Source organism: Cheilinus undulatus, linkage group 10, assembly GCF_018320785.1.
Source record: "Cheilinus undulatus linkage group 10, ASM1832078v1, whole genome shotgun sequence".
Lineage (NCBI taxonomy): Eukaryota > Metazoa > Chordata > Actinopteri > Labriformes > Labridae > Cheilinus > Cheilinus undulatus.
In genome coordinates, this window is record NC_054874.1 from 20,934,737 (window position 1) to 20,947,152 (window position 12,416).

Here is a 12,416-nt window from a genome sequence, read left to right on the forward strand (position 1 = left end):
GCTAAGCTAGACTAACTGCTGGCTGGTTTTTGCCACTAAAGGTGCTTTTGAACAGTTGAAACTTTGACCAGGAACCGGGGACCTTCTGGGGAAACCCGTTTAATGCAGGAACAAGGGTCTAAACCTAGTTTGGGAGAAAGTGAACTTGAGCTTTTGGAAGCAGGGACTGCTCTTGAGTACACACGGCAGTTTATATCATTTGCATGTTTAATCCACTCACTGACTTATATAGACATTATAACATTACAACCATTACAAATATTAAAAGTTCAAGCAGAAATAAGGCTCACTGTAAAAATAAAAACTGATATTAACCGCATATTATAATTAAAGTGTTTTAAGGTTGTAAAACTGACCAAAAATCACACCTATTTTACTATTTATACCTTGAACAACTAATTAGTTGTCCATACAGGTATTTAATATAGACATTTATGTCCCTAAATCAGGGGTCATCAACTACATTCATAACCTGGCACGCCAGATGGATTTATTTCACCCATCCATCTGTAAACCACTCAGAGACAGTGTCTGGGAAAGGGCAGAGCCTTTGAAAAAAAACTTGGAGGATGATTAGATGAACATTCCGTCCATCACATCTTAACGGGCCAATCAGAGCAATAAAACGTGACGTAGCCACTACCGAGCTGCACGCCTGTGCGCCTACAGAAGAAGTAAACTGTTGGTTTGAACTACATAATGCAAACCATGGCAACTGTAGACTTGTTAGTACATGACTTTTGCCGTTTTTGAAAATAAAACAACTCACTGCTGTTCTTTGTTCTTCTTCTAACAAAGAAATGTCTTCAAGTTCTGATAAAACTGGTGCTTTAGCAGCATCCACGCTAATGTCTTCCACCGCAGTTGCAGTTGGCCTCTTGTCGCTGCTTGCATACGTCACGACTCTGCTGCGCCTGAAATTACTGCCCCTTGTTGCTGATTGGTCCTGTCAATTTCAGGGCTCAAACGGTTCAGACGGGAGCTTTGCATGATGGATTTGCCAGTGAGAAACATGGAAACGGGTGTATCCATCTGCTGTGTGAGGTTACTACATTCACAAAAGGGCCAGTTTTTTCCTAAATGGGCACTTTGGGGGCAACTTTCATATTAACCAAATGAATTTTTTTGAATGGTCCAATACCAATATTTTTGTTTAGAAATTTGTATTTTCTTTCAAATATATACAATATTTATGCTCTAACTGTGAGATAAGTCCCTATATCACAGCCAGCCACAAGGGGGCGACTGAGATATTTTTTAACTAATGTTTCTGTGGCTGTGCTGTGTAGTGATAAATGAAAAACCCTAGCAGGAAAATTGCACTCCCAAAACACCTGAAGCCGAAAGTTTCCATAGAAGGTGGCACTTTTTATGAACAACGGACTGATAAATACCTGTTTAACATGCATCATATTTGTAAATAAGGGCTTACAGGTGGATTTCTGAAAAATGGACGAAACATGAAGTCATTCACCAGGAAATATTTTGAATTTGATCATGTTCTGGGGGCTGAATGGGAAGACACGGGGGGACCAATGTGGCCCCCAGGCCGCCAGTTGATCACTGCCCTAAATTACATATGTCCAAATATGGTTACTCAATTTTTCATGCTAAAATTTCAGTCACTGCTTGAAAGCCTATGCAAAGAAAACCTGTGATGACATTAAGCACTACTATTTACCTTTATAGCATGTAGGTCTTATCAACTTATCCTGGTCAGTTAGGATTTTAGAGCCATTTGTTAAAGACCAAAAGAGACATTAAACTACATTTTTCCAGTGCTGGAGGAAGTTAAAGATGCTCTAGGCCACTGCTGATTGGTTGGATAGTGTGATGTCGCTTTAAGTAATGCTGACTAATCTCCACTGATTTGTTGAGAAAAATCATTTAGGCTCTACTGTGTGAGAGTTGGGGGTTGGCCACTAAGATAGTCGACTGAAGTTGTTCAGTTGTAAGTTCATGTTGGTTTTTGCTTCTCATTGAGACTTTTTCACCATGCTTCAATACTGTTTTTCACAGCCTGATGATGTCAGAGAAGTCAACATGTCGAGTCATTTTAAGCCTTTTTTGAGTCCACTTTGATACCGTTTCTCTCCTTTCTGTTTCGATTCAATTTGTCCATTTTCAATTCTTTAAAGTAGGATTGAAGTGTTAACAGGCTAACTGTTGCACAAATGCTTATGCCTTCTGATAGTTGCATCAAATATCATTGGCCTAATTTACATCATCTTCCAGTGACTTTAAGTGGTGCACCATGCACAGACAACATTGGGCCTCAGGAACCATTTCGTTCCTGGAACAAAAAGTTCCTGTTACTTATGGTCAAAATGTGTCTACAATGTGTGTGATGACAATTTTTTTTCTTACTATGACAGCCATCAAGTTCATATTTTCAAATCTTAAAATACAGATTGCACATTAAACACAAAGAATAAAGAGTGGCAAAAATCTAATCATCTACTGAGCAAGAAAGTGGATCATCATCATCAACACCCACTGCGCTTGGGAAAGAGTGGAACCAGCCCAAATGAAGACCTGTAGGCACTGAACTATTATGGGAGAGTAAAGAGAGAGGCAAACAGAGGAGAATTACAGAGACAAGAAAGGAACAGACACCCAGGTCTGTTCAAGTATTAATTATGTTGGTTTGCAGCTCGGAGCTGGGAAGCTGATGCCTGAGAATCTCTAAAGTAACAGCGCTGGGAACAGAGAGTCCTCAAGTGCCCTCATTACATTCTTGTTGCTCAAACCCCTCTTTTGAAGGTCTGACAAAACAAACACATGATGAAACTGCCTGATTGGATGTCCCGTGTAAAGTGGACGCCTATTGTTGTTGCACAATCCCTCCAAATCCACAAGAGGCTGTTCACACACTGTCAGCGTTGATGTCTCTATCAGCAGAGCGGGGAGAGGCCAGATGGCGCTGGGTGCTGAGGCAAGTCAACTCTGACACTCTTTCTGAGGCATGCTCGCACTGCCGCGGGGTTGGAGTGATGAGGTGAGAAAGGGGAAGAGAGGAAAATAAAGAGGAGGTCTTTGAGGAAAAGCGGTGGTTAAAAGTTAGTGAAAGCAATCAATGAGCTGACTTTGTGGTTCTGCATTAAGATGGGATGATTCATACGACAGACCACAGGGAGCACTTTGCCCTTCCCAATTACAAGCCATAACTTTGGTTTTATGCGCCGTCTGAGCTGTCATAACACTGAAATTACAAGACTATGTAAAACTAAACAAGCTGGTAAAAGTCCACATACTCAACTACAGTAAGAAGAACAGACACTTGTGGAAAAACCACCCCCAGTACAAGTAGAAAGACTGATTCATGCTCTTTTCAGAAGTAAGAGAGAAAAGTACAGGCTGTGAAAATGTGTCTGTGGTGAAGTGGCCTTCTGAAGGACAGTTCTTACAGCCTGTTTATGTGCAATGAAACTGAAATCTCTTTACAAGACTATTTTAGCTCTAAATTAAATAAAAAAACAAAATCCATGAACTTAAATTATGAAAATAAAATTTAAAAGGGAACATCTGGTTACTCTGAAGCCCTGTTTACATTGTGAATTAAGGATGTTTTGAGCATTAGGATACCAAGTGACATTTTAGCACTGCACTCATATTATGCATTAACAACACGTCTTCAGTCACCACCTAATATTGGAATTCATTTGCCCGCCTCTTATGCAAACAGCAGCCCATACATCATTTCTGTAGCTCTCTTACTGTGGACTGGTATACATGTGTGCAGGGAGGCTGCTAGTGATAAGGAAATAGAGGTGAGTTAACCGTGAGCTAAAATGGCTGGTGATATATCTTAAACAATGTTTCCCCCTCATGCCACCATGTGCCTTTAAAGGACATAGTAATGAACTATTTAGCAAATAAATCTTGTTGGATACTGGTTCTGGCTGTTTCAGCCCGGGTGTATGCTTGCTGCATCTTCCTGTTACCACATCCCTGTCTCTTTGCATTTCACCTCAATGTATCTCCCTCTAAGTGACTTGATGTATTGTATAGCCCATTGGTTGGCAACTGGTGGCCCGGGGGCCACATGCAGCCCTTCACCTCACTCAATGCAGGTCAATTCTTTCACTTAGTTTTTCTTTTTTTTTTTTTTTAATTTGATTAACTGTCTATGGTCCAGTATTGCCTGTAGGCAACATACCACTTTTTGGCCTTGTGCACTCACATAATACATTTCCAAGTATGATCAAATACTTCTAAAAAAATGACAGGACCTTAAGTAACCAATACAAGTGTTTTTGCTTGTCATATGATGCTCTGGATGCCACTTGAACACTTTTTGTGCAGACATTCTCACGCATAAATAAATAAATAAATAAATAAATAAAATAACAGCTCAGGCATTGTGCTGCAAAAGAACTGCAAGAAAATATATTTTCCAGATATTTCTGAGGCTGGAAAAAATGTGTGATGGAGTGCACAATGATACCATTACATTTTGGTATTGTGCATTTTAGTATAAATCTGTGATTACTGAAATAAAAACAAGGACAAGCACAATAAGATTGTTCACCATGAGAATGAGGATGAGGAAAGTGAAAAGTGATGTGGATCAGGATGAGGACAGTGAAGGTAAATGTACAGCAACGAATATTACCAGAATATAGTAAGATAGATATTTTTAAAAATTATTTTCATCATTAAAGTTCAAATAACATGAATTGCAACCTGTTGCAGCTACTTTGAAATTCCAATATGCTTTAAAAAACGTTTTGTTTTAATTTTTAAATTATGTTTTTTCTTTTTCATTCCATTCCATAATGGTGCACTGGGGCATTGCCTTGAGGCAATGCACCCCAAAAAGTACCCTTCAAAATGTTTGACATTTTTTCCCTTAGATTATGTTTATTGAGTCTATTTTATGACAAAAAAAAAAAAAAAAAAAACATTTTTTTTTTTTTACCACCTGGCATCATATTGCGGACCATAGAGGGTTAAAGCAATTTGAAGTTTGTTTTCAGCTTCTTTTGATTACTACATATTATTCTGTTTTTTAAAATTGTATACGTAATCTGTGTTTATTATTATAAAATAGACATTAATTCATTGACTTCTTGATTTTTTAAAATTTTATTTCATTATTTATTCTTATTTATTTTATTTAGATATATTTTACTTTTATCTGTTTTTTTATTTTATTTTTTTCAATTTCTTTCATTTGTTTTTTGTGTTATTTACTTTTTGATTTTATTGTCTGCAAGTGTTTCTGTAAAACTTTATTAAATGCATCACTTAATGCACTAAATCTGTGCGTAAAATAACAAGTAACTATCATGTTCACTGTTCTCAAAAACAGTTTAGAATTGATTTTAATTTTGTGTTCCTCATTAAATTTAACAATTTACTTGCACATGAGGTCAAAGACATAAATGTTGGCATAATAAATGATCATGAAAGCAACATTTTCTTCCTCTTCCTCTCATTGCATTATTAGTAATCACAGGGTTTAAACTGAGAATATCAAATAATCTATTAAAATTTGGCCCTTTAGCATTGTAATAAAACTAAATGCAGCCTTCTTTGCAACCAAAGAAGCCCATCCCTGGTATAGCTGATCTGAGACCCAACAGAAATCAGAATAAAGGCAGCAGAAGATAAGCTTCTCAAGAAAAATGTCTAGTTTTACTTTGAAAAACACCAACTTGAAGTGTAACCATGCTCTTTATCTCGCCTGTGACATATTCTCCCAAAGTGGATATACACCCATATGTGCTAAAACAAGATAAATATGGCTCTCTATCATCTTCTCGTCCTATTTTGACCGAGAGACATGTCTTGCAGTAAAATCAAACACGCCTTTTATATTGAAGAACAGTGTTTCTTGACTGGTCTATCCTCAGGACCCACCACTACCTCCTTTGAGAGAAATCATGACCTAAATTTTGAAAACTTTCAGCTACTTGAGTCATTTAAAGAAAAATGTTTCAGTTTGGACTTTTTGGTGGAATAAACTATGCGAGGAAAAGGGACAGTTTTGAGAAGTATATAATTTCAGAACACTTCAGACGACACTTATGGATTTTCCAGAGTTCTCAAGGACTTCATTATCATGTGAAAACAAGCTTATTCTAAAAGAAGGACATTTTACAAAGTCAAAATCTTAAGAAAACAACAACAGTTTATCACGGAAAGCCAGCTTTATTATCCCAAGCAAAAGAGGTAAGTAGGTCAAAATCTTAAAGAAAACAAAATGTATGTAATTATCACAGGAAAATAGAGTAAAAGATGCATGTCTGCTTAGGGGTTTGATACAGCGCCTTTTAAGTATTTATCCCTTGGATGGTTTACCCTGTAATTGATTTTATAAATAAATCACTGTCTACCTTTCAAGCCTTCAAGGTCCAGCCGCTGAGAAGCTTCCCCATAGCATGATGCTGCCACGACTGTGCTCCACAGTGGGGATGGTGTGTTTGTGGTGATGTGCAGTGTTTGGTGTCTGCCAAACACGCCGGCTTGTCTGATGGCTAAAAAGCACCATTTTGGTCTCATCAAACCAAAGAACTTTCGTCCACTTGAACTTGGAAGGTTTCTTGGTTGGTCAAGTTGGTTCCTTCGAAAATCTGCCTAAGCTACGCTAAAATGGTAATAAAGTTCCAGTGTCCTCATATGAGTACTTGCTGTGTTGAAGCTTGATACTCTTGATAAAACATATTTAATTTCCAGCTTAATCAAACTACAAATGTTGCCAAACATAGAAAAAATGCTTTCAATCATAATATTTGAAGAGTTTTTGTACCTTGACCAGTTTTGTGTTGAGACTGGCTGTACACTGATCATTTTAATGGGCTTTTGTGACCACAAGATGGCCGACAAAGTGTCTACAAATAAGGCCAACAGGTCTAAGTTCAGCAAAATTAAGAAAAATGAGCAGGGGACCCAAATTGTAATGTCCTCATATGTGGGGATGCTGGGATGTAGGAGGTTACAATAGACATTCGAGTGACATTGAATCTTTCACTTTTGAACAGGTCATGAATGTCTTGGCTGAATATATTGTTCAAATGTTTTTTTTTTTTTTATGCACTGACATCAGTTTGTGCCCAATCCACTTGGGTTACAATCCATCTTAATGTTTGATAAATATGAAAATAAATTCCCCTCAAATTCTTAAAAGATATGAGTGTATTTTGAAAATTGCAGGGAGGAAGAAGCCATGGAAAAAGAGGGAAAAATCAAGAAAAATCAGGCTGACAGATACATTTTCAAGAAGAGCACTGATGACTGAAAACTAAACTTTCCTATGAACAAAGTACTTCAACATCTCACTTTCCATCTGTGGAAACCCAGCACTCCTCAGTCTAAACAACCCACATTTTTCCCTCCTCTCCTCTTCCTCTGCCCATTTTCCTTTCCTGCTCTCTCTGCATTTGTTTTGCCCTCTGGTGTTCATCAGTGTCAGCTTTCCCAGAGATCTGCAGCAAGACAGCAGAACCTTTTCACAAACTTGTCAATTCAGGACGTGACTGAAAGGTCACCCAGCAATGTGGGCAGCCAGGATGCTCAACCCACCCAAACACTGCCAACTCTAAATGCATCCTCTCACCACTGCCCCTGGAGCATGCAGCCCAAAACAATCAGACAGTGCTGCTCTCTGGAGCGCTCATTCTTTATTGCAACATCATGCACTTCTGTCATAAGAGGGAGAGAGAGAGCTGATGTTTCTGGGACTGTGGCCTCAGTGTGTCGGCACAGAACATCCCGTGCTGCCTTGGTTCCTGCTCTCCTGCAGCTCTGCGCCTGCTTTGATCTCAGTCGCCTCATCTTTGTGGAGCAGATTTCCCCGTTCTGCTCACATCGAGGTAGATTGTGTGGCTTAACCAGGTGGAAAATGCTTTCTGGAGGAGAAGGGAGCTATTTTTCCTCCTATCTGGAGGAGTTTTTTGTGGTCAGAGACAATCTCTTCTCACTACGGATCTCTGTGCTTTCAAATGCACATTTCTATCCCGCATTGGTTCTGTTTCATTTGGCAGGGTATTGTTGTCACTGAGGATGACACTACTGCAGCACTTTCAGGTGCTGTAAGCCATGAAGGAAAGAGTCCCAACAGTCCAAGCGTTAATCCAATTGTCCAATGTGCGGAAAAGGGGATTGGGTTCTCTGTAAGCATGTGTGTGTGAGTTTGTGTCTGAGATGTTTATGGATTACTGGGAGGTCAGGCGCTGTAGTTGAGCCTCTTGCGGACAGAGAAGACGTCATTGGCGTGGACGCTGTTGCACTTGGCTCTCAATACATAAACCTCAGTCTGCTCTCAGAGCAGCGTGAAGCAGTATTTCAACACAAAAACAAAATGGGACATGATCTGCTGATTTTTAAAAGGCTGTTTCCTCCATTGTGTTGAAACAGCAGTAAGTACTTGGGCTGTGACTATTATCAGTGTCTGTATAAGCTGCATTTAGGCAGCCAGAGAGAACTAATCCAGATAAAAGCAAAATACAACTTTACCAAGGGTAGCAGCTTCTCTCAAAGTCAGCACTGAGAAGTCTTTTTTTCACTCCACGCTCATCCTTATCTTTTTCTTTCTGTTCCAAAAGGGAGAGAAATGTTTGCGTTTACTGCTGGCTCTGTTCGCTGTATTTGTCTCTTGGAAGCCCAAAGGATCCAGACATGGGTGGATAGATATTTTTATCCTCCTTTTTAGAACTGGGATTCATTTTTCATGATGTTCGGGGGATTTGAAGATAAACTATCCAAAAATGAGTCAGAGCACAAATCAGAGAAATAATGAAGGTGAAAGTAGCGAGCAGTTGTTGATAAAGATATTATGATTGGAAAAGAAACTCAGAAGCAGCTGGTGGACATTTTGATGAGACTGTTTTCTCAGCTGTTGTTTCCAGTCTTGAAATGAACTCTAAATCCAAACTTTCAGGCCAAAGAGTCCCGAAAGAGTGATAACTTGTAGTTTGAGCTCAAGACTTTAAAGCATTTCAGACATTCAAAAGTCTTCAAGTTTGTTCGTTGATTATTTCAACAGCTGACACTCTGCTTGGATTTCCTTCCATTCAGCCATAAAAGCATCAGCTAGGGCTGCCACTAATATGAGAGGGCAGCGGACCACAGCTCTCAGAGCCGAGTTTGAGCACAGATCCCTACTGTGACCACTGCTGTGAGCTGCCTCAGTCAAGACCGAAATGACGTGATTTTCCAGTAAACTGCATTTCCATGTTAGTCATTGAAAAAAAAAAAAGATTTATTCCTAAAGCCTGGTAGTTACATTTATGAAATAACCTAATAACAGTTCAAGCAACATTTCAAAAATAAAACAAAATGCTAATGTAGCAATGTAGCTTATGTAGCCTATATATAAAATGTAGCTTTAAAAAAAAGGCAATTAAGTTTTGATTATATTTTTTGTTACAAAGTCTTATAATAATATAGTGAGGTTTAATTGTATGCCCCGCAAATTTCCAACCTCACCAGCACAGTTCTTCTTTTAACTTTTTCCCTGTGATGTCACAGCAAATTGTATATCTCATGTGCAAATAAATAAAATGAATAAATGAGTCAAGCAATGAAATAAATTAATAAATGAATGAATAAATACATACATAGCAAATGTAGCATAGGCTTACATAACTTTAGCGTTAGCAGTGTCGGTTATGTGGCTTATGTAGCTAATGTATCTTGTATCTTGAGCAATTGTTGCTCAAGCAAATGAAGCTCATGCTAACATAGCTAATGTAGCTACATAGCTAATGTAGCTATGTTAGCTTTAACATATATAGCTTATACTGATACCACATAGCTGACAAAGCTACATCATTTATGTTGCTATGTTAGTTTTATCAAATGTAGCTTATGCTAACATAGCAGCATAGCTAATGTAGCTGAATTAGCTTTCACAAATTTAGCATTTTTTATTTAAAATGTATTTTGATTATATCCTTTGTTACAACGTCTAATGATAATATGGTGAGGTTTTATTATAAGACCCTTGGATTTTCTACCTCACCAATACATTCTTCACTTTACTCTTTCCCTGTGTAAGAGGTATCAGTGTCACAAGTTGTTTAACTCTTGTGCAAAACAAATAACTAACTAGCAACAAACTAACTCAATAAATAGATAAATACATAAATAAATAGCAAATGTAGCATAAGCTAACATAGCCTTAGCAGTACCAATGTAAGCTATGTAGCTAATATGTAACTTTGGCCTTAGCTATGTTAGCTATGTTCATAAAGAACAAGCTTTTCCTGCAAGTAGACTGTTTAGTTGGCTTTAAGCTATTCAACATTTTGTAAAAGGTTTTTCAGGTCAGGTATTTGACTTTGAAGTAGCGCTGTCAAATTAACAGGTTAATTTTGATTAATTAATCACACAAACATAATTCCATAAAAACATCTGAATGCTAATCAATTGCACTGCTTTCATATGTCACTGTTTTCTACAGTTTCTTTCCACTGGAGCGCCGTAAACCAGATGAAAAAACAAGCCATAAATGTCTTTGTATTTTTATGATTATTGTTTTCATATGTACCATCCAGGATTGATTAATAAGACAACCTATACTCTCTATCTCTCCTCCTGCCTGTGTCTGTGGGCGCTTCTCCTGAGAGTGCACACACACACAGACACACAGACGAGTATAGTCACCAACATGAAGAAATGTTCTGAAATACGTCTTAAACTGCTGAATTCATCTGCTGATCTACAGACTTCCCTGTTGAAAAGTTTACTCCTGTTGCTATTTTAAAACCTTATAAAAAGTTCTGATACGACTTAAAAGCATGTTCTTTCGTTAGGATCTTTCATAAGCTTCCTGTGCCTGCATATGATGAAAACTTGTTCATGAGGAATAACAACGAAACTTTAGAGAGTAACCATACATCAATGACGAGACAGAGAGAAGGAGCAGACAGCCTTTTGTAGTCTGAGAGCAGAGGTAGGCCTGCAGCCAGTGAGTGTCTGTGAGGGGAGACAGAGGATGTCAGGAGTCAATCGAGTAACAGATCAGACATGAGTTATTTGTGAATTCATTGTTAATTGTAAAATTGTTTACCAGTAATCACCTAAACACAGAATTAACCTCTTTCCAAAATGTCTGGTATGGTCTCATGTTGAATGTACCTTTATATATCCTGCACTTATAACGAAGGTTTGTAGGGCTGTGAAACATTCTCTAAAGACAAAAATGTGTAAAACCAAAATAAATAGCTACATATCTCATACATACACAGAAGCATACCAAACCAGGTGCAACACAGAAAGACTTTTGAAAGACACTGTCATCCCTCAACTTGTCTGGCAGTGGTGCAGCCCTGGAAACATCTGACAAATGATAAGATTATATAATCTCACCAGTACATGCTTATTAAGAAATAATAGCCTTTAGCCTAAGTTCACATATAATATTCCCTCAGGACACCCAGCAGCCAGTGTCCATGACGCTTGATGTCCACAGTTAGCTCAACACAGGGGTGTGTCCAAACTATGGCCAGGGGGCCAAATGCAGCCCATGGCCCATTTTTGACTGGCCCTCAGCAAATTCTTTATATAAAATTACCCACATTTGAACATGAAGATTCTGCTTGACTGCATTGAACTTTGCAGTTTCAGCACAAAGCAGTGCTACCACGTCAATTCTGTAGACAAACATTTTGACAAAAATGTATTCATATGCTTGTTGTGACTGTCTTGGGATACTGTACAGAGTGAACAGATTTGCAACCAAAATCATAACAATACATTGATTTATAAATCCCTGATGGATTGCTGCAGCAAATAGCACTACCTGTAACATTTCAGGGGGAGGGCTAGTGGTAGGCAGCTCCAAAAAGGGCCCCCTGAAATCTGATTGGCCTCCCAAAATGCTAAAAAATGATTGTCTGTTTACCTTGTCAGTAGTTAACCATTTAGGCATACTCAATAACTTGGCATATCTTTGCATATTAGATTGGTTTTATTGTTTTTAGATATCCTCAAGATGAAGAACATGAAAATGGCCCCACCACATGGCCCTCAGTGGAAAAAGTTTGGACAACCCTGGCTTAGCACTTCCTTATGACGCATGCATCACCAGTACACCTGGACAAAACACTATCTGTGTCAGCCCACAAAAGGCAGTTCTACTGCTGGCATGCCTTATATATTTTTTGACCTTTTATCTTATTGAGTTTTATTTATAAAGAGACAATGCACAAGTCTAAAACTACAGTAAATGTAGCCATTGGATGCACTGTAACAGATACAAAATACATAACACAGCACAGAGCTGTACATAACACATATTTAGACACTGAGACTGGCAGCAGCAACATCAAATCAATGGTGAAAGAGCTGACTGCAGAGTGGACATCAAAAAATGTCGCACTGCAAAGAATTCTTTGATTCTTTCTTTAAGTTATTTTTTTCCCCTTTAAATCAATTTCCTCTTGGATGGAGAAAATCGATTTTCAGTC